Below are 23,410 nucleotides of genomic sequence, written 5' to 3'. Positions count from 1 at the left end.
GGAGGGAGATGGGTTGGTAATTCTTGAGGTCTTAGGGGTCCGCTTTGGGTTTCTTTTGCAGGGCGTTGGCTTTGGCGAGCTTCCAGCTCTCTAGGAAGGTGGCGGTCTCGAAGGAGCTATTGATGATCATACGGAGTTGGGGGGCGATGATGGGGCTTGCTTTGTTGAAGACATGGTGGGGGAAGGGGTTGGAGGGAGATCTGGAGTGGATGGTGCTCATGGTTTTGATGGTGTCCTCATCGTTGATGTGGGTCCAGGAGAGCAAGAGGTTGGTGTGGCTGGGTGCGTTGGGGTTGGTGGTAGCCGAGGTGGTAGTGGGGGGGCGAGGAGTTGAAGCTGTCGTGGATTTCTGTGATCTTGTGATGGAAAAAGGTGGCAAGGGAGTTGCAGAGGTCTTGCGATGGAGGGGGGTCGATGGAGCATGGCCTGGGGTTGGTGAGTTCTTTGGCGATGCTGAGGAGCTGTTTGCTGTCGTGGGCGTTGTTGTCGATGCGATCTTTGTAGAAGGATCTTATGGTGGTCCAGATAAGCTGGTGGTGCTTGCGGATTGCTGTCTTGAGGGCGGCGTGGTTGCTCTCTGTTGGTTCATGGCGCCACTTCTTCTCGATTTTCCGGCACTACTGCTTGGAGGCCTGAAGGTCGGCGGTGAACCAGATGGTCTTGGTGCTGGTGCGGATGTTGTGGGGTTTCTTGGGCAGAGCAAGGGTGTTGGCTCAGTCGTCTATCCAATGTCTGAGGTTGAGGGTGGCTGTGTTGGGGTCGGTGGTGCTGGGTGGCGGGGCCTGGGCGAGGGTGGAGATCAGTTGGTCTGAGATCTTGTTCCAGCTGCGGCGGGGGATTTGTTGTGGGCTGTGATGAGTGGTGGATTTCTGGAAGGTGAAATGGACACAGCGGTGGTCGGTCCAGTGGAGTTCGGTGGTATGGCTGAAGGTGATGTGGCTGCTGGCAGAGAAGACTGGGTCGGGTGTGTGGCCGGAAGAGTGGGGGGCGTCGTGACCAGTTGTTTGAGACCGAGGTTGGCGAGGTTGTCGATCAGAACAGTGGAGTTGCTGTCGCTGGCATTCTCGAGGTGAAAATTCAAATCGCCGAGGAGAATGTAGTTCGTAGAGGAAAGGGCCTGGGTGCTGATCATGTCGGCGATGGAGTCGCTGAACTGAAGTCAGGGGCCTGGGGGCCTGTAGACAAGGGTTCCTCTGAGGGTGGTGTTGGCTTTGATGTGGATCCGGAAGTGTAAGTGTTCGGCGGCATCGAGGGTGTCATCAGTGTTAGTTGAAATTCTGATGGTGTTCTTGGCGATTCCTCCTCCCTGTCATTTGGTGCGGTCTCTGCGGGTGATCTCATAGTCTTTGGGGATGGCTATGGCGATGTCAGGTTCGGAAGATGGAGTCATCCAGGTTTCGGGGAGGAAGGCGACGTTTGGGGAAGATGAGGTGAGTAGGTCCCAGAGTTCGACGGCGTGCCTGTGGACGGAGCGGGTGTTGAGGAGGATGCAGTTGAGGTGGTTGTGTGTGGTTCTGGCGTGGTGCTTGGCGGCTTGGGGGCAGGTGAAGCTGCAGATCCCACAGGAGAAGGGTCTGTGGGTGTACCTTGGGGTGGCTTGAAAGCAGGCAGTTGAGTGGCCTAGGTTTAAGGCTTGGAGTTCGTTGGCAAAGTAGTAGCATCTGGCGGCGTGGTGAGTGCACAGACCAGGGGGTCTGGCGCTAGGTGCGGACGGGTTTGCCTCTGGCGAGCCAGTGGCACGGCCGCCATTAAGAAGGGGAGGTGGGAGGGAGGAGCAGCTGGGAGGTGGGAGAGGTGGGCGAATGGGGGCACGAGGGGGGCGGGGTCGCAGGGGACGCAGCGGCGGGAAAGGCAAAGGAGAGAGCAGCTGAAAAAGCCGAAAGAAAGCAATAAGCAGTAAAAAGGCAAAAAACACGACGAAAGAAGGCAGAAAGCAAAAAGGCACAAAAGGAAAAGGAAAAAAGGCGCAAAGGAAATACAATAACAGGACACACACACAATACCTATGGCAACCACTAGACACCAGGGATGAGGCGCAGGCCTCCGTGCTCTCTACCCCGCCCTTGCTGCTGCTGCGAGTTCAAGGCCCTCCACCACCCACAGGTACAAATAACCTGTGGGTGGTGGAGGGCCTCGAACTCGCAGCAGCAGCAAGGGCGGGGTAGAGAGCACGGAGGCAGTCAGGAGGAACTGCGCGGCGTGAGGACTGGTACTGAGTTCAAGGTGTGCTCATTGCCCATTTACAGCTTGGTACATGCTGCTACCAGACAGGGTTATCTGTAACTATAAGTCTGCCAGCAAGTTCAAATATTGGCACCTGGTTTTATGGAGTTAGAATGTAATTTGCAGAGCCTGAGACACATTTAGGTTACATTTCCTGGGCAATTTCTTCTGCAGACTAATCTTGTTTGCATGATAAAATAAAATGATAATAGTTTTAACGTGATCTCTAATTATTTAATTTTTAACAACGTGATACTTTGAATGATATGTCACAATTTTAAATTGTTTGTTTTTGGAAAGTGGGTTATTAGCAAGAGCACTTAGGTACCTACACTTAGCAATAGGCCAGAAACCCCCACTAGGTCCATTCAAGGTCTCACTAAATTAATCCTTGCTCAACCGTTAGTAGCTTGGCCCACGAGCAGTCAGGCTTAACTTAGGAGACAGGTGTGTAAAGCATTTATTATCAACAAAACAGTGAATAAGTAAAACACAATAAAAAACCAACACTGATTTATAAACATAGGAAATATTTGTATCTTTAAAATGACACCAAAACAACAAACATCCAATGTAGAGAACCAGTGATATGAATTTTTAAAGATTAAGAGCTGGACGTGACCAGAAATGTGTTGAATCATGGTCTAAATCTGGTGTAAATCGGTACTGCGATTTTTAGGGTTGAACGCACAAACGCTCCTTCCCTGTTGTAATCTCTCTTTGGGCTTTTAACCTCGCCCATGTCACGCCTATCACTTTCATTGGTTCTTGGGATTGCCTTTTAAAATCCGCTTGCTTACATTAGTGAAAGGCATGCACATGTCATGCCTTTTCCGGTGTTTAGCCCTCTTCGAGTTCACCGGCCAACTACTGAAAACATACGAGGCTCCATGTTTTCAGCCTGGTTTCTGCACTACTTTTTTTTCTATGCTGCGCAATCGTGCTGGGATTTACACACCGCGATCGCGCAGGGTTTTACATAGCACGATCCCGCTCGGTTTCTTTCTTTCAGTTTATGTGGCAAGAAAAGTCCAGTTAGGGGTTTACAACGCTAATAGCTCTAACTCGAACAAACGCAAGACCCGTTGCATTGCAAATGCTTGTTTTATTATTATTTCTTTGCTGTGTGCTTGATCAACAATTCTTAATGCAATTTTAACAGGAAGCTCACATTTTGGGAAACTTCATGGTATTTAACTTGTCTGCATCCACACATTTTGCAAGTTTCCAAAGTAGCAATTCATGATCAAAAAAACTTTTATTGACCAGAGTCCCGATGGCAGACTCTGTAACTGATAGTAACTAATGGGATTTTTATACCCCGGTGCAGTAATTTCTGTTTGGTGCTCCGTATGAGCTGAATTAATATGTGATGGGAGAGTCAACCTGGACGAGTGTAGTTTAATGTATTTAATTAAACCCTCAACAACCCTGTAAAGCACCGTGAGGGTTTCAAATTTTTAAAAATCCTATATGCTTTAACCATAGGTTGAGGCCTTGGTTTCTACTGACACATTTTGATTAAACGCAATCTTTAAACATTATTAAACGGATATTATGTTAAAGCCATGCCCTAGAAACTTAAACTAGCTCTGTAATGCCAGGACGTGAAAGCTTGCTTCGGCTGATTCCTCAGAGGTCCAAAGTATTAGTGGGGTAACTGGGTCATGAGGTACCCCCTCTATTAATTTAAATTTGACCCCTCTCCTCTTAGCATTTCCCTCTTTTCGGCATCTCTCAATTGAGTGATTAGGTGGTACCAATTGGCATTACTCTGACATTAATTAAACATGAGCATTAAGATGATGTCACCATAGCATGATTACAGTAGCCAGCAGTGTGTGCAAGGCACTTTCGCATGCCGAGACAGACCTGTAACCTGTGGATCCATTACTTTAAAACTAGTGTGCTTAAGATACACATGTACATGTTAACATACATGGAGTAGATGGTGTGTGTGTGTGTGTGTATATATAAAAACTTTTTTATAAATATATATATATATATATATATATATATATATATATATATATATATATATATATATATATATATATATAAAAAAAAAAATTTAATTTATTAGTTTTTGTCACTGAAAAAACAAAGGTTACCAAGGCGTTATAGTTAGGAAATAGAATTTAAAAAATAAAAATAGAAATTCAGTTAAAAAAACAAAGGTTACAGGCTCAGATTTTAACGGTATCAAACCATAGAAGTCCACCAGTTATAGTTAGAGTTACCTCAATTAACTATAACTTGTGCCCTAAGATAACTGTAACTCGCGCCCCTGCCATGCACAGTGTTTTCATCAGAAATTGTATAGCAAATACTACATTGATATTATCAATGATGTTATGAAAGATGGCATCATTGCTGTAATTTGTGGGGTAATTTGCAGTGCATGGCAAGGGCGCGAGTTATAGTTACCGTAGGGCACTACAGTGTAGCCCCAGGGGGTGGTGGTCCCCGGGGCAGCAGGAGGGGGCCAGACACTCCCCCCGCATATTATATTAAGTCCTGGGGATGTGGCGGTCCACAAGGTAGCAGGGAGCGCCCCCAAACCCCAAAAAATAAGCTTCAGGGAATTAGTGATCCCTGGGGCATCAGGAGGGGGCCAGGAAGCCTCCCTGGTTTTTTTTTATGCTCCCCAGGACTTGGCCCACCCAGGGGCATTAAACTAACAAAGCGCGGGGACCGCACTTCATGTCTTAAAAATATTTTACGAGCAGATTCGCGGTCCCACCGTGTCTCTGCTCATGAAATGTTTAAAAAATGCTTTTTAGTCCTGTGGCGGAAGTCCCTTGCTAAGGGGTCAGGTTTTTCATACCCTGGCCCCTTTTTATTTATTTTTGTTACTTTTATTTTGGGACTTGGCTGACGCTGAGTCCAAAGATGGCTGACAACACTTCAACAGCTTCTGTTGTTGAAGTGTTATCAGCCAATCAGATCTCAGCACAAGATCATTAGGGTTTGCAAATACTTCGCGTCCCTAGATATGCAAATTTGTTTCCCCTTAATTTCTCAAAACCTACTGAATGGAATTACACCAAAACAAAAAAAAGCACTCTTTCTGGACCAGGACCTACATTCCTGCCAAATTTGGTGTAATTCTATCCAGTAGTTTTTGCACTATTGCTGTTCAAAATCCCTATGGAAAAATAATTGTGGAAAACATGTTTTGGGCCCCCCTTTTTTCCTCACTCCCCCTTCCCCCCCAGATGGATCACCCCCAAACTTTCCAGGCAGCAGTTGACGGGGCTGACAAATTTCTTTGGGAAGTTTCATGAAGATTCATCAAGCGGCACCAAAGATTTAGGCAAGTAAAAAAAAAACTTTTTATATAGAAACTAGGTCCTAACTATAACTACCTAGTGGTGACCGCTACTAGGTCCTAACTATCACTACCTAGTGGCGACCACCACTAGGTAATAGATATTACCTACTGGCAATAGTCAGTTTGGTGTTGTAGTTAGGACCTAGTATCCATAGAAAAAGCATTTTTTATTTTACCTATAACTGTGGCGCTGTTTGACGATTCTTTACATTTTCAAAACTAGTTTGCCACTGACTTCTCCTGCTGTTTGTAACGTTTCAGGGTGATTCCTTAATCCGGAGATGAGAAAAAAGGGGGTTTCCAAAAAGTGTTTTCCCCATGCAATTTCCAATAGGGATTTTAGACACAACTACAGCCCAAACCGCTGGACGGAATTACACCAGATTTGGCTGAGAACTCGATCTTGCTCCAGAAAGAGTGCTTATTTGTAATTTGGTGTAAATCCAATCAGTAGTTTTGGAGTTATTAAAGGAAAAAGAAATATAGATATTTAGGGACGTAGATCCTTTGCGGATCCACTCCCGGCAGATCTGCAGATCCAAGGGAAAAGCAAGGCACTGGTTGGCTGGCCGCATCGTCAGAGGAAAGTTGAGGCTGCCATTTTCAGTCTCCAATCTGGATGAGGGGAGACAATGACTGGATGGATGGGGTCTTCGAGGGAGCCCTCCTGGAAAAAAATTGCCCCACTTTTTATTTGGCCTGATCTATGGCTCCATAAGGGCGCTCAGCGCGACCCCCCACTGTTATAGTTAGGATGATATTTTACACATACAAAACCATATAAATTCAGCAGTTAAAGTCATACTTATAGTTATACTTATCTGAAGAAATTATAACTCGATGAGTTATAGTTTCTTAATAAAATAATACAAATGTAACTAAGTATAACTATAACTGTTAAACTTATATGGTTTTATATGGGTTTTATATGGGTGAAATGGCAACCTAACTATAACATCCCTGTAACCTTTGTTTTTTCAGTGAATAAATATATATATATATATATTACCTAGTGGTACTTGCCACTAGGTAGTTATAGTTAGGACCATGTTTCCATAGACAATGTTTTTTTTGACTTACCTATATAATTGGCACAGTTTGACGAATATTCAGAAAATGTTCCCCAAAAAAGTAATGCAGTGATTATTGTTGGGCACAGAAAGTTTCTGGGTGATCTATTAAGTGGGGTGCAAGAAAAACGGGGGGGTCAAAAAAGTTGCGTTTCCCTTGTTAATTCCCATAGGACCTTTAGACACGTCTACAGCCCGAACTACTGAACAGAATGTGACCAAGTTTGGCAGAAAGCTAGCTTTCAGTACACAGAATGATCTTTTGCTTATTTGGTGTAAATCTGTTCAGTAGTTTTAGGGAAATCCAAATTTGTATATCTCTGGCTGCGAAGTATTCACGACAAAAGACAAGCTTGTGCAGGGAAACGCACAGCTCTAATTGGCTGCCAGCACTTCAAACCTTCAGGTCTGCCTACCTTGAGCAGAGTCCCAGTAAAAAAGTTAAAAAAAGAAATTTAAAAAAGGGGCTAGTGTATAAACACCCAGACCCCTTAGTTCTGGTGGTGAAGGTCCCACAGGGCCCCCCGGAGCAAAAAAAGCATTTTTGTAAAAAAAAATTGCCGCTAAATAGCGATATTCGCGGTACAAAATAATAAATACTTTGTGTTTTTTGTTTTTTGATAAGCCCCTGGGTGAACGAGGTCCCAGGACAATAATAAATTTAAATGTGGGGGGGCCTTACTGCCCCCACAGCCCCAGGGAAAACCACATCCTCCGGGCCCCTTTTTGTAATTTATACGAGGGGGCCCACCCCCCCCCCCCGGGGACCACCACCTCCATGGGTCAAAATTTGTAATTATGTGTGGGAGGCCTGTTGGCCTTCCCCAGAGCCATGGGGACCGCCACCTCCCCAGGGGATATATTATGTGAAGGGAGCGGTGGCTGCCCCGCTACCCGTGGGACCACCACCACCTCCCCGGTGCTGCTTTTTATGTAATATGGTGCACACAGCCATGGGGACTGCCACCTCCCTGGGGCATATATTCTATGTGGGGGGGGCCGCGGCCTCCCCGCTGCCCCTAGTACCACCACCACCTCCACGGACTGTTTTTATGTAATATGGTGCATGGGCTGAGTTCCCCCCTCACAGCCCTGTGGACCACCACCGCCCTGGGGCTTTTATGTAATATGGTGCTGGGGCCATGCCCCACATAACACCTGGGACCGCCACCTACCCGGGGCATAAATAAAATTCTGTGTGGGGGCTACGCTACCTCACCCCCCCACTGCCCCGGGGACCACCACCTCCCTGGGGCTTTTATGCCCAATGCCCTAAGATCACTATAACTCGCCCCCTCGCCATGCCCTGCTAATTACCCCTCAAATTACGGCACTCATTACATTTTTGATAACATCATTGATAATATCAATGTAATATTTGCTGTAAAATTTTTGACGAGAAAACTGTGCATGGTGGGGGCGTGAGTTATAGTTACCTTAGGGCACGAGTTATAGTTACTCGAGGTAACTCTACCTGTAACTGAGGAATTTCTATGGTTTTGTACGTTTAAAATGTGAGACTAACTATAACACCCCCGTAGCCTTTGTTTTTTTAAGTGCATTTCAATTCCTGTTTTTTTTTTCTAAGTCTCTTTCCTAATTATAAAGTTCCTGTAACTTTTGTTTTTTTCAATGAATATATATATATATCTACACATATACAAATGATGAAACTAAAGAGTAAAGTAATGTTATAGTTAGGTGAAATATTCAGTATTAACATAATGTTTTAAACTAAAAAAAACACAGAAATGAATGTGCCCTAAGGTAACTATAGCTCACTCCCCCGAGAGTAACGTTATATTCACCTTTGATTTTTCTTTTCAGTGAATTTCTAGGTTTTTTAGTTTTTTTTAACGTAAGGTAATGATTTATTACCATACTTGAAGCCAATCCTCTGCTACTCACGGCCTTCAGGTAGGCCCTGGGGCCAAGCCCCCTCGGGCAACCAGACCCATGCTTCGAGGTTGGCCACCGGCCCTGCCAACCTCCTCACCCCTCCTTCCAACATCCAATCCCATGCTGGTCATGGCCTTTGGCCATGTGGAATGGTGGGGGTATGTGGCCAATGATCAGGCCCAGTGGCCCACCAACCCAGATGCAGCCGACCCCACACTGTGCATGGCCTTTCAGTGAGAGGTCTGCTGCTGGGCCTGTCCTGTGGTCAGGCCCTATGACAAACACCCCCTGCAGACAGCCAACCCCACACTGTTCCAGCGCACCTTGCGCATCAAGATCTTGGCCACAGGGCCTGCCTCTTAAAGAAGTCTATGGAAAATGCATGGGGAAATTTGCTTTTGGGACCCCTCTCCGTTTTTCTCTGCCCCCTCTTAACACTGATCCCCCTGAAACTTTCCAGGAAAGAGCTAAAGTCAATTTGTATATCTTTTTTTTTTTTTTTACGTTTTGTGAAGATTCGTCTAAAGGCACCAAAGTTATTTGCTAACCAAAAAATGCCTTCTCTATGGAAAAGCAGACCTAACTATAACTACCCAGAGGCAACCACCCCTGTGTAATAGAATATATATACATTCATAAGATTAGCCCTGTTCAGAGGTTCAAATATTGACATTTCAAAGTTTAGCTTTCATTAAATAGGGTTGTTTGCCGAGAACACAACCTTTTTTGCCATTATGCAAATACCCTCTCTAATGTAATTTCTACTCACAGAGGAAATGTGCTGTGATGAATATTTCAGTCTCTGTCAAGTTCAAGGTGGGCATCTCCCGCCCTTGAGGGACTGGAGAATCTCCCACTTTGACAGCAGTACATTGTTCCTATTTTCAGCCCAAGGGATGTCCATCTCACCGGATGGCTGTTTAATAAATTATCCAGCCTTCCTTTGTTGTTGTTACTAGGAGAGTGGCGGCTGAACACATCAATGCTATTGTTAGCACTGCGCAGTATAAAAATAGAAGGTACAGTATGTAGTTCACGGTGACTGGCCCAGACAGGGCTGACTGCGATCGCTAACGTACATTTCTGAAATTCTGAAGTCATTGTCCATTTCTTGGAAAACTTACACAGGAGGTCTTACATCAAAGAAGCATTTGTGTGCTGAAAGGTTGTGCTTTTACCTTACATATTGGACTCCTTCTGTAAAACCACCTGCTGGAAAGATGCATACCTTCACTCATTATGAATAACAAAATCGTGTGTGTTAGACCTGGTATCCTTAGGTTGGTCTTCTCCCAGACTTTTTGCCTTTACCTCCTGTTTTGTTGCTGTATCTTTTGGTTGACCTTAGGACTCTGAGCACTTTCCCACTGTCAACCAGTGCTATAGTGCATGTGCTTCTCCCCTAAAACATTTTAACATTGGTGTATCTACAATTGGCATATTTATTTTACATGCAAGTTCTTTGTAAAGTGGTATACCATATACCCAGGGCCTGTAAATTGAATGCTACTAGTGCGCTTGCATCACTGGTTGTGCCACCTACTTAAATACCCCTGTAAACATGTCTCAGGCCTACCACTGCAGAGCCTGTGGGTGCAGTTTTACTGCCACACCGACTTGGTATTTAAAACCCCTTGTCAAGCCTTAAACTACCCTTTACTTACATATGTCACCCCTAAAGTAGGCCATAGGTAGCCTAGAGGGCAGGGTGCCAGGTAAGTAAAAGGCAGGACATGTACTTTTAAGTTTCTCATGTCCTGGTAATAAAAATGTCCCAAAGTTGTTTTTCATTGCTGTGAGGCTTGCCCCTTTGTAGGTAAGTGCCCCTTTTGATATGGTCACCCCACTTTTTGCCTGCTATTCGATTTTGACTGAAGGTGCACTGGATTCCTACTAACCAGGCCCCCAGTGCCAGATCTCTTTCCCTAAAACTGTGCAACTATTCCCCAATTGGCAATACCTTTGCCCCATGTAAGTCCTGAATAAATGGTATCCCTGGTACCTATGGGCCAGTGTACCAAAGAGGGTCCCGAGGGCTGCAGCTTGTATTGCAGGGACCCCTCACCAAGCACATGCAGACTACAATTGCAGGCCGTGTGTCTTGGTGCAGTGAAAAGTGAAAACATGACATGACCCACAGCCTGTGTGTGCCATGCCCCCTAACACTGCATGCAATATATGTAAGTCACCCTTACCATAGGCTTTACAGCCCTAAGGCAGGGTGCATTATAATAAATATGAGGACATATCTGCAATAGTAGATATGCCCTTGCTCTGTCTTTGTAGTTTCTTAGACAGTGAGTGAACAGGGAAACCATGTTAAATACATATGCTGGCCACTGATCACTATGAGTTCCCCAGCTATACGATCACTTAAAATAAGGATATTTGCTATCAAACATCTCGTATTAATAAACCCTCATTGATGCCAGTGATGGATTTATTAATTAAGCCTTTCGGAGTTGTCATAAGCCAAGCCCGCTCCAGGAGAGGTGCTTACACACCCCACCCAACAGGATGACCTGCATTCCAAGGCAGGGGACTTCAAGAGGCCCACAGCCCTTGGTTTAAAGATCTGGCCTCACTCACAGGAGAGATGCCAACTGCCCCTGCCCCGTGCCCATTTGGCACCTGGGCAGGTGGGAAATGTAATATGCAAGGGTGTGAGTCCACCCTTCAGGTCAATCCCACCCCTAAGGTGACACAACTTTTAGAAATCTGCCATTTTGGTTTTGGCAGATTTAGAAACTCTAGGATAGGGTATTCCCACTTTCCACAGGAAGTGGTCACATAGGGGTGTAGTGACCACAAGGGCAAGCAACACATTGGCCACTACCCTAAACTCCTTGAAATGCTGCTAAATTCAGTATTTAGGGAAGGCCCTGTACCCCTGCATACAAGAAGGACACCCAAGAGCCTGAAAAGCAAAGACTGAAGAAAAAGCACCTGACTTGGAGCCCTGCCGGCCTGCGTGTTATTTCTGGTGATTTGCACCAAAGTGTACTCGTCCTGAAAGCTGCTGTGCCTCTAAAAGCCTAAGAGGTCTGCCTGCCTTCAACAAAGGCTCAGGAACTCCCGTGAAGCAGCAAAGCTGCTTCCCTGCATCTTGCAGGCACCAAAAGTCAAACTGTGAAGACTCCGGACCACCTAACACCAGACACCTGGGAACACCACTGCACCCGACTTGAAGCGAACAAACAGTGCTAGCGTGGTTCCTCAGCCCTCCAAAGACGAAGCTCACCTTGGATTTGACCGACACCGTGTACAGCCTCTGTGTGCAGGCCCTATCAACCGCGAGTGCTCCAGTGCAAAAAGCCCGGCGCCTCAAAGCACCTCTGCACCCATCACCCCTGGCCCACAGAGAAGAGGAACCAAGGTGTCCCCACATCCCTGGACATTTCAAGAGTGGAACCCCCTTGTTAGTTCCTCCCAACTGGATCCCCAGTCCTCATCTGCAGCATCTCTTCGACCGGACCAATCCCCATTGACTAAACTTGGGCATCCTATGCCTTATTACACCTGTGCACCTGGCCGCCCCAGTGCCGGCCTGCTTGTGTGCTCCTGGCCCTTGGCCAATACTCACCTAAAGTCCAAAAGATTGGTCCTGTAAGTCGATGTACTATACCTGAATGCAGTACTTGTTTTTCTCTCTATAGGATAACATTGCAGCTTTTCAGAAATTGCATGACTTTTCAAAACTGTTAAGATTTTTCTTTCAAAACGTGTTTACTTGATCGGATTCATTCTGGTGCCTAAATGTATATAAAGATACTCTGCATTTTTGTCAATTGGTGTGGCTCTCCTTGAGTCGTATGTCTCATTTACTGACTGTGTGTATACCTGCAGATGTTTCACACTCCTCTCTGATAGGCCTAAGGCTGCTGAACCTCACTAACCCCTAAAAGAGCAGCTTGTTATTGCTAGAGCAAGCCCCTGTCCACTAGCAATGGGAGTTCCTTATAATACTTTTAAGCTGTAATTCCTGACCTGAGAGAAGTAGCAGCATCACGTTTAGTACCACTGGAATGGTAATAATAAGTCCTCTTTACTGGCAAAGGTGGATTTATTATTACTCTTATTACTCTTTTAGAAATGTCACTTTTAAAAAGTGTACATTTCTCTGCTCTCACTGCCCTGTGTGCCCACAACCTGTCTCCAGTGCACATCTGCCTTGGGCTACGTGACAGCTACACTTGTGCATTCCCTTCTTACTCCCACAAAATAGGATACTCAGCTGCTTCTGCATTCATCTGCATACTGATAGGTCTTTCTAGGGAGGAGGTTGGGAAGGGCTCCCACATACATCTCAAAGGGTAGTGGTCAGTATAAGTGTTGGGTCTTTTGACCCACTCAAATTAGTACATTTCTGGACTCAGGGGAATGCTGCTGGAGTAAAGGCTAGTGTGTGTCAAGGTCGCCACTCTGCCGGGATTAATAATAGAAGCACCACTGCTTAGAACATAAATTACATCTGCATTCAACAGGCCACAGCATTCCACATCACCAATCATGCAGCTGGCATACCACACCTATTCGAAACACCTCCTCCTGGAAGAATCAATCAGACAACACAAATATTTAATAGTAGTATACCACAAATAATACAAGGGCAGACCCACAGTAAGACTTTCCTTCCCAAACAGGCCACCTTTAAACATAGAGGAAAACATCACATCCTACATTTCAACAAAGGTGTACAATCAAACCTAATTCAACCATTGGCCCTCATTCCCCACAGGGGGCAACACCACAATTAATATCAATGAAGACGCACAGTCACACCCCCTTCTGCACTGGCACACCTTATGTGAAATCCTCTTTTACAACAGTGAAGACTTTGGCGGACGGGATAGCCATCACCGTTGTGACAGAGCAACCGTCCTCTGAGTTCTAAATCAGGCCCTTAATATCCAGAACAGATTCACTGCCAAATGTCCAATTTCTTTTAACGTTGTACAGAAAATACACAGTCAAATTCCCTTCTGTATTGCCATCAGTATACCTAATCTCTGACAGACCCTCCACCACAAACCTCTTCTCTCAATAGATAATAGTCTATAAAAATTAGCAAGTCCATTCCAAAGCATGTGCAAACGCAGAACCCTTGCAAAAGACTGATTTACATCTTGTCGTCTTTGCAAAAATAAAGAAATTACATAAGAGCTAAGAAATGCTAGTGTAAATACTGGTTACAGTGACCAGTGGACATTCTTTTCAGTACTTAACTGGGAACACCATTCATTCAGGAAATAGCCTTCAGGCTACCCCAAAACTTTCGTAATCAGTATCCGCACAGAACCATAAAACACATGTAAGCATCAACACATTTTGAACACTAGCAAACCTTGGCACCTTGTATAATAGCCAAACACAGCACAGTAGCACCACAACAAACAAGGGGATATTGTCCAGCCTCTTTCCTGAATCTCAGCATTTGACAGCCAATATGATAGATAATTAATCACAGAATACAGTGTCAAAACCAAATGCACGTACAGTCTTTAAAAAACGTAAAACTGTTTCTACACCTGCCTGTGATATTCACAGCTTGTATAGGAGCCACTCCTGGGTGCTGTCAGCTGCTTTCAAGAGAGTCTGCACTCCCAGATGCAGAGACTCAAAGGAAATTGGTGTGTCCAGTGTGCAGATTCCTAGATTTGGGATCTAATTAATGGGTAAAGTCCATTCACAGAATGGGGGTTGTATGAGAAGGAGTGTTATCAAAGGTAAGTAACTTGTTCTTTTGACAGAGACTTCTAGCCTCAGATTCCTCACCTTTTGACCAAAAAACAAATCAATACCAATATATACATGGGTCTGTGAATGGACTCAAACCAGAAAATCCTGCAGGACTAAGCGGGTAAAATGCCCCTCTAAGTAAACCTCACTGTACAGACAGTAGTGCATTGTAAACTTATGGATGGGCACCCATGTAGCTGCCTGGAAAATATCCATGACAGGGACTCCTCATGCCAATGCAGTGGTAACAGCTTTGACCCTGGCAGAATGGGCATATAGTCCTTCCAGAGGCTGTTGTTTTGGCTAATGAGTAGCACATCTTAAAGGAGAGCATGATCCAGTGGGAGATGATTCTCTGCTGCACAGCCTTTCCTTTTTTCGCTTCAGAGAACCCTGCAAAGAGCTGATAATCCTCCCGCTGTTCTGTGGTACAATCTATGTAAAGGCTCAGCACTGTCTTGGAGTCTAGGAGGTAAAGCATAACATGCCAACAAGGTGATCTTTGGTCCGGTGTGGAATGACATCCCAACTTCGGGCAAGAAATATCCCTATAAAATACACAACGAGGTGCCCCTGAAGTAAACGAAGAACAAAAAAATACAGAATTCACATATATATTGTTGCGAAAATCAGTCCATAATGCCACCAGTAAATTTTGGAGTAAATCAGTACGAAAAATAAATCAGTCCAGAGTTTATTGAACATATGACTTCATATTGGACAGTCAGCAATCCAAAACAATGTGTACTTCCAGCTTTCCAGCCAACACGTGTTTCGTCTATGGGAGTAATTAACATCCCTTACGACTTCTTCAGGGCTCAAAAATCCAATATCACTATTGGCACTAGACAGTAATGTCAGATGATCCGAAATCGATATGTTGCAATATGAATATTCACCGAAAAGAAATTCAAATAGGCGCCGGTTTTCAAACATTGGGGATAACAACTAAAGAATTTTGGGTATATTTGAATTTCTTTTCGGTGAATATTCATATTGCAACATATCGATTTCGGATCATCTGACATTACTGTCTAGTGCGAATAGTGATATTGGATTTTTGAGCCCTGAAGAAGTCGTAAGGGATGTTAATTACTCCCATAGACGAAACACGTGTTGGCTGGAAAGCTGGAAGTACACATTGTTTTGGATTGCTGACTGTCCAATATGAAGTCATATGTTCAATAAACTCTGGACTGATTTATTTTTCGTACTGATTTACTCCAAAATTTACTGGTGGCATTATGGACTGATTTTCGCAACAATATATATGTGAATTCTGTATTTTTTTGTTCTTCGTTTACTTCAGGGGCACCTCGTTGTGTATTTTCTGAGTTATGAGGTAGTTTGACCTCCAAGGGTTGGGTGTTTCCCTAGTGGGGTTCCCCGTTATATACTTGGGTGGATTGAGCACCCTGAGCGCCACATCTCCTCATTTTGCACCCGGTTCTTCTTATTAAGAAATATCTCTATACCTGCAGTACCAGCTTGTCTGGGAAGAAGGTGGTGTACGGATGGTTGGCACAGAGAGCTTGAACCTCAATCACAGGCCACACTGATGTAATCTTGACAAGGAAGACTGTCTTGACGGTGAGAAGCCGAAAGCGGTAGCTGTGAAGTGGCTTGAGGGAAGTGCACATCAAGAATGTAAGGACCAAGTTAACGTCTCACTGTGGCGTGACAAAGTAAGAGAGATAAAGCCCTTTCAAAAAAATGCATACAACTGGACACCTAAACAATGAAAGCTTATCCGGCAACCACAAAAAAGCCGAAAGGTACCCTTTAAATAGACCCAGAGCAAAGCTTTGCCAGACTAGGTGACCCAAAACAAATAAAGCACTTAGCCTCAAATTTTTCCCAAAACAGACATATACAGTTTTTGTTGAAGGACACTTAGCTGCCAAGATGACATCAAGCGCCTCCAGAAGAAGTCGAATGTGGTCAGCTGTCACTGCTCAATCTCCTAACATGAAAGTGGAGCATGTGGAGGTCTGGGTGCAGAACCCTGCCCTTCTGCTCTGACAGTAGATCGTCCCAGCGGGGCAGCCTGATCAGAGGACAGATGCTCAGGGTCAGGAGTTCTGGATGCCATACTCTCTGTGCCCAATCTGAAGTCACTAGACTATCCTGGACCCAGTTGGTCTTGATCTTCTTGAGAACTCTGGGCAAGAGTGGTGTTGGAAGAAAAGCATACAGGAGTCCCGAGTTCCAAGCAGGACGGAAAGCATCTCTGAGTGAGAGATGCCTTGGAAACTCCAACATGCAGAAGTGCTGACATTGAGCATTCTTGACCAGTGGTGAAGAGATAGAGCTACGTTTCTCCTCATTCATGGACGAGACATTGTGCCACCTCCGGGTGCCATTACCACTTGTGACACTCTAGGCATGTGTGGCTGAGTTCATCCACCTTGCTCTTCATTCAAAGAGCTTGCCAGATGGTTTACCACCTCAAAATTGATTGGTGGTCCATCCATTTGCAGGGGCCCTGGGCACAGGGTTTCTGATCCTACCCTGCCTTTTTTGTTGAAGTACCTCATGGCTGTGGTTTTGTCTGTGAGCACCTGGAGCAATCCTCCCCTTGACAGACAGAAGATAGCCCTCCAACACCAAATAGATGGCCCTCAGCTTTAGAAGGTTGATATGGAGCTGGAACTTCGCTGGAAACCAGAGACCTCTTATCTCCACCTCCCCAAGATGTCCCCACCAACCCAGAAGTGGTTCATCCATCACCACTGTCCCATCGGATTGGGAAGGGAGAGGGGTCTGCCGCAGACCCAATCGCAGCACAGAAACTACCATTACAGATTTTTTCCCATTTCTTCTGAAATCTGAATATGGTAGGAGAGGTCCCCTTGGTGTTGAGCCCACTGAGACTTCAAAACCCAATGCAAATCCTGCATATGCCACCTGGTGTGCTCGACCAAAAAGATACAGGAGGCCATAAGTCCCAGCAGCCTCGGTCAACCTAACTGAAATCCAGAACAGAGGCTGAAAGATTGAGATCATAATCTGAATGTCCTGGACGCACTTTTTCCGGGGAAATTCATGAAACCTTACCATGTCCAGAATATTTCAGATGTAGGGGAGTGTCTGAGAAAGGTTCAGGTGTGTTGATATGTTGAACCCCAAAGATTACCAGAAGTTTGCTGTAGACTGGAGATGATTGATGACTGCCAGGGCGAGCTCGGCTTCAACAGCTAGTCCTTGTGATGGGAAGACTGGCACCCCAGACCTCCAAAAGTAGGCTACCATCACCGCTATCACTTTCGGGGAACACATGAGGGGTGCTGATAAGACTAAAGGGGAACATAGTGAACTGAAAATGTTCTTGTTCCACTACAAACTGCAGGTAACGCCAGTGGGACTGCAGGATGGGTATATGGAAATGGAAGTCCTGCATGTCCAATGCACCATCCAGTCTCTAGGGTCGAGAGCAGACAAGCCCTGGGCCAGAATGAGCACCTTGAATTTCTTCTTCCACAAGAAGGAGGTTGAGAAGGTGCAGGTCTAAAATAGGACAAAGGCTTCCGTCCTTCTTGGGCACCAGAACGTAGCAGGAATGACAACCACGTCCTATGTTTTACATTGGCACTCTCTCCATAGCTCCTTTGGCCAAAGGGATTGCACTTCTTGCTGCAGAATGGAGAGCTGATCCTCAATCAGGTGGATATGATAGAAGTTGCAGTGGTGAGAGACAAAAAAGGTAGGACAAACCTTGCTGAACAATCTGCAGGACTCACCTGTCTGATGTTAAGGCCTGCCAGACCAGCAAGAATTGTCAGATCCTGCCTACCACCAAGTGACTGTTCACCACCTAAAGAGGTTTAGCAGGTAGGGCTGCAGCAGGGGGGTAGTGGACTGGGTGGTCTGGTGCCTTGAACATGATGTGGTGGGCACCACGGCCTCCACTGCACAAATGGCAGGTGCTTTATGGAAATTGGATTGAGTGGCAATATGAGGTACTTCTGCTGAAAGCCGCGAAAGTAGTAGTAGGGCTGATGCAGGTGATGAGGTGAGGCAGATAAGCCCATGTAGCATGCTGCTGCCCTGCTCTCCTTGAACCTCTCCAGAGTGGTGAGTCCTGTAGAACGGCTGTCCATGAGAGATGACTGGACATCGCCTCAAAACCAGTGGACCACAGATAAGTGTGGTGGTGAACTCTGACTTTGGTGTCAGTGTCCTGTCCAGTAGGATCAGTGGTGTCGAACACACAAGGGATTGTGAACGTCACTGCATCAGAAGCATCCTGTATGGCCTGGATGAGAACCAATCAGACACCAACGGGGATACCTGGGAAGTCTTGGGCCACTGACACTCACTGATCTGTATACTAAGCTGGTAGACAAGAAAACCCTCTTCCCAAATGTCTTCACCCATTTTTGACTCTCTATTGGGGGAGTCATCTGGAATACTTTGGGATACGTCTTGCTTCCAGACACCTGCACCACCAACCTTTCAGGTGAGTGGTGCTGAAATAAAAATTCAGCATAGCCTGTGGTAAGTGGTGACATTGTGCAATTTGGTCATTGACCAGGGAGCCAGAGCAAGGTTTGGCCAATGCCTACAACAGAGTAGACAAATCTCCAAAAGTACATTGGTCTTGACCTTCATGTTGGGGAGCTGGGGGACAAGGACTTCAACTGTCCTATGATTCACCATGGTGTAGGAGGGGCTCTCCTCAGTGAAGGGCTAGGGGGTGAGAGGAGACAGGACTCGGATGAGGTATCAACGCCACTAGCCTCCTGCAGAACGTCATACCAATTCTTGAGGGATCTGCGACTAGATTGTCTCTACCAGACAGAGTGTTACTGAAGGTAAGTAACCTGTTCATTGACACTGCCTCTCCCTTAAAATGCCACACCCTTTTATGAATCCTCACCTGCATCTTTATATCCTAGTGTTTAACACTAGATGTGATGTTTCAAAGTAACCACACAAATAAATACATTTACCAAGAGGTTTCTCTCCATTGTTTTGAAACCCTCGAAAAAAGGTGAGTAAGAGTGCATCGGAACTGACACTATAGACACCTGTAGTTTCTCTCCTGTTTTTTATTTCATGTCACTCTGAGCCCCCAGTGAAAAACATCCCATGTTATTCACAATTACCTGCCTATGATTTTCTATATTTCTATGGGTTTGTTGAATGCGTACCAAGCACAATTTGGGTTTTAAGCATTATACATGGATGCAAAATGTACGTTTGCCTATTAAATTTACAGTTTCAAGTAAGACATCAATTTGTCAATCCAAAACCAGTAAAGAAAGGATTGGCAGGGTCATACAAACGTTAAACATAACGAAGCAATAAATGAGTCACTCTGAAGGAACTCTAGTAATGAGAGCTAGACCGCCGCACAAGAAGAAAGCAATAACAGACAAAAACACTTAGTAAAGGTGATCGTGTAGTGAGAGATCTTGTTTGCACGCTAGAAAACCTTAGGTGCAAAAGCATGTGATTATGAAGGAGAAATGTGATGGTATAGAGAGAAGGGAAGTGTGTAATGTAATGTACCATCACTGTTATGTATCTGGATAAGATGGGGGTATTAAAGGAAAGCATGATGGGAGAGGTCTAACTGTATAGTGATATTTCTTTGGACATCATGGGCCCAGAAAGCTCCAAGTGGGCCCTTTTCGAACCCCTCTAATAGAGGCAGTGGGAAGGTGTGTGAACAACTAACCATCAATGTAATGGTGGTCAGGGGTGTATGTAGGAAATCATTGCTTGCTAGTCAGTGTCTAGAATAACTTAAGGTAAAGAGGACCAGGAAATGACCATCAGTGGCTCTAATGGATGATATGGTGGTGCATACGGTACCGCACCTGTGGTATAAAGGGAGCTGGGGAAGTAGAGTAAAAAGTGGACCGAAGAAAGAGCATCCAGCAGGAAAATGTACTCGGACCTTTGTAAGAAGGAATTTTGAACTTTGGACATCTTGGCCCAGATGCAGGAAACTATTTGCGAGTCGCAAACGGCAAAAAATGCCGTTTGCGAGTCGCAAATTCCAGTTTCCAATGCAGAAATGCATTTTGCGAGTCGGGACCGACTCGCAAAATGCATTTCAGAATCACAAATAGGAAGGGGTGTTCCCTTCCTATTTGCGATTCGGAGTGGTATGCAATACCATTTGCGACTGCATATGCGGTCACAAATGGTGTCGCAGTTACCATCCACTTCAAGTGGATGGTAACCCACTCGCAAATTGGAAGGGGTCCCCATGGGACCCCTTCCCCTTTGTGAATGGACCACAAATTATTTTTTCAGGGTAGGTAGTGGTCCAAGGGACCACTACCTGCCCTGAAAAAATACCGAAACTAAAGGTTTCGTTTTTTGTTTTTTAAGTGCAGCTCAGGGCTACACTTAAAAAAAAAAAAAAAAATTGCTTTATTTAAAAGCAGTCACGAACATGGAGGTCTGCTGAATACAGCAGGCCTCCATGTTTGCGAGTGCCCATAGTCGGTATGGGGCCGCAATTTGCGACCCACCTCATTAATATTAATGAGGTGGGTCTTTGCGACCCCATACCGACTTGCAGACGGTGTCTGAGACACCGTTCTGCATTGGAAATTGCGACTTGCAATTTGCGAGTCGCTCCGACTCGCAAATTGCAAGTCGCAATTTCCAAGTTTGCTACATCTGGCCCCTTGTTACCTAGATGGAAGAGAGAGTTGAGATGTGTGACTTATTAAGTCCTGTATTCGTTATTAACATTATTAAGTGTGTGACACCATTTTGAGCATTCACTGTGATTCAGTAGGAAGCCTTTAAAGAGCGATTAGGACCACAGTATGCTGTTACTTCGGATTTCATTGTACTCCTGAATCATGAGAAACTGAAGACCATGGTCTGCTGTTTTGTTTTTATGTTGTGAATGGTATTGTGTATTTGTGCTGGCTAAATCATCAAACATTCAGAGGAGCAACAAGATAATATTTAACTTCAGGAAAAAGATATCGACTTGTGTCAAATAATGGAAAGGTGTTTTTGGAAGCTAACATGAATGGTGATTCTGCTTTTCAAGTGTAAGTAAGACACTACAAACACTTCAAGTACCAAAAGAAGTGGCCATTGAAGCCCCCTTTCTGGCCGCTTCCTCTTTAATTAAATAGTCACGTTGGATGTCATGCATTCGCACAATGTGGACCAGGTCTTGTTTGAGCTTTCTACTTTCGGTATGCTTTTAACAACGCTGAAGACTCCGAAAAGCCCTGAGAATGCATATGTGATGACAGATAACCAGATCAAACATTACCAGACATTGAAAAGTTTGGTCAGTGTAGGATTCTAATCTGCATTACTTTGTAATATTTCCCTTCCTCATTTGTGCAGTATCTCTTGAAGAAGCTTTGGGAGAGCATCCAGCACTTTCAGTGCTGAATAAAGAAAATGTAGGAAAAGAACAGAAACATTAAAAACTGTTATCCAATGAGTTAGTGGTTCCTTAACCTCCTTCCAGCTATTCCACCTAACTGAAAAGAATGTGGTATTTATGGGTCAGCTAATATGACAATAAAGAGTGGATAGTTAGTTCTGGTGCCCAGGACAGTTCAATTGAGTGAATTACTGAGGAATACAATGAAAAAAATATTGTTCATGATTAGAGAAGATGGTTCTGTAGTGAAGTTGATATTAGTCTTTGAATTTGGAAGAGCCTGCCTCCCATTGCTCTTCTCTTTCTTTCCAGTTAAGATGCACCTCAATTTCTAGTTCCTTTTTTACAAAAAATGTGTTTTGTCATCTTTTTTTGTCCCCTCGCCACTTCTTTTCGCTGGATAAAGGCAACGTTGTCCAGAAGTTTGTAATAAGAAGTCTAAAAAGGGGTAAAGTAGCAGAGTTTCACTTCACTTGCATGCAGTTTGCTGGTTTTCACTGCCAGATGGTGTGGGGTGTGATTTCATGTTCAATTGCTTGCATTCTCACTCAGTTGAAGAATCCTTTTCTTATACCTCATGCTCAGTCAGTAAATGAACATGGCTGTGACATGTTGTGATGAAGAAATCCCCTATAGTGTGTGTGAGGGCTGTTTTATTAGGTGAAATATCTATTTCAAGTTGGGAAGTGGAATTATTTAATGAAGTTGGTCAATTTTTCCATTGAGAACATGTCTGGCTTAGAGAGCAGAAGGTCCTGTTAAATAAGGATGTTCTGTGTCCGGTGCAAGAAGGCCACTTTTAGTGCAGTAAAGATCACTGTATGCGAGGATTTGACCTTTTCTACTGAAGAGGAGGATGTCCGTTTTAGGTGGGAATGGTGTATTTTCTAGAAAGAGCAAAGGTTTCTCAAGTGAGGAGATCTGTTGTGGTGACGAGATGATCTTCTATGAACAGTACATTTGTAAACCCATATTTTGTGCACACAGGGTACACTTAACCTTATTAACAATTGTTGTTATTGTTTATTATTAATAGTTTTAATGCAAAACCTCTTTTTGTGTCATGAAATAGCATATTAAACGCATATTCCCGTAAAGAAGTTGGCATTGAAATGCTTCGCGACCAAAATATTACAGAAGAAGATATAAAATATACGTCCCAAGAATCGGATTACATGTAACACATGAGCATCCACAGTCTTTCAGAGGAGTGTACCCTTCTTTTTAACCAATCCCATCACTTATTGGTGAGGTATTACTTATGTAGGTAATCTGATACTTTATGATTTAACAGAATACGGCTGCTGTCTGCCGCTGTAAATCAGAGTGAAGAACACCCGGCGATGGCAGGAGATATTAGCATAATATTACCTCTGCTCCTTCAATTGGGACACTTTATTTGCAATAAGTCCCATTGCTTCCCTGTCGTCTCTGTTTGAGCTCGAATGCCTTTCATTCCCAATGAGACCAATTGGCTTATGGAACAAGCCGAAATCCCTTTAACACAATGGGATTTGTTGCTGTCCTTGCATGCTCCGGTATGACAGAACACCGCCAAGTATGAAAAAAAAATTCCGTGTCCTGAAGCAGTATCTGTTTTATTTAGAACTTAATACAAAGCTAATTATTTTATTTCTTGGCTGTGGATGTGTTTTGTGCATTCTCAAGTGCACCTTTCTGATACGGACTTGTTTACAAATTTAAGAAATAAGAAAAAACTAATATTCTTTGCGTGCTGTGCTTGCCCTTGAGGAAAAAATGTCCCGTAAT

At 44.5% G+C, this 23,410-nt stretch overlaps 1 protein-coding gene and 1 long non-coding RNA gene across 4 annotated transcripts in view; one reads left to right on the top strand and one right to left on the bottom strand.

The window, feature by feature from the left end:
- Positions 1 to 23,410, top strand: part of PDZD7 (PDZ domain containing 7) — a 608,602-nt gene that overhangs the window by 288,009 nt on the left and 297,183 nt on the right. The window lies entirely within an intron of this gene.
- The window catches only part of LOC138300316 (uncharacterized), a 183,245-nt gene that overhangs the window by 64,168 nt on the left and 95,667 nt on the right, over positions 1 to 23,410 (bottom strand). The gene's annotated exons all lie outside the window — the stretch shown is intronic.

Source organism: Pleurodeles waltl, chromosome 6, assembly GCF_031143425.1.
Source record: "Pleurodeles waltl isolate 20211129_DDA chromosome 6, aPleWal1.hap1.20221129, whole genome shotgun sequence".
NCBI classification, from domain to species: domain Eukaryota; kingdom Metazoa; phylum Chordata; class Amphibia; order Caudata; family Salamandridae; genus Pleurodeles; species Pleurodeles waltl.
This window is presented reverse-complemented; position numbering and strand designations above follow the sequence as displayed.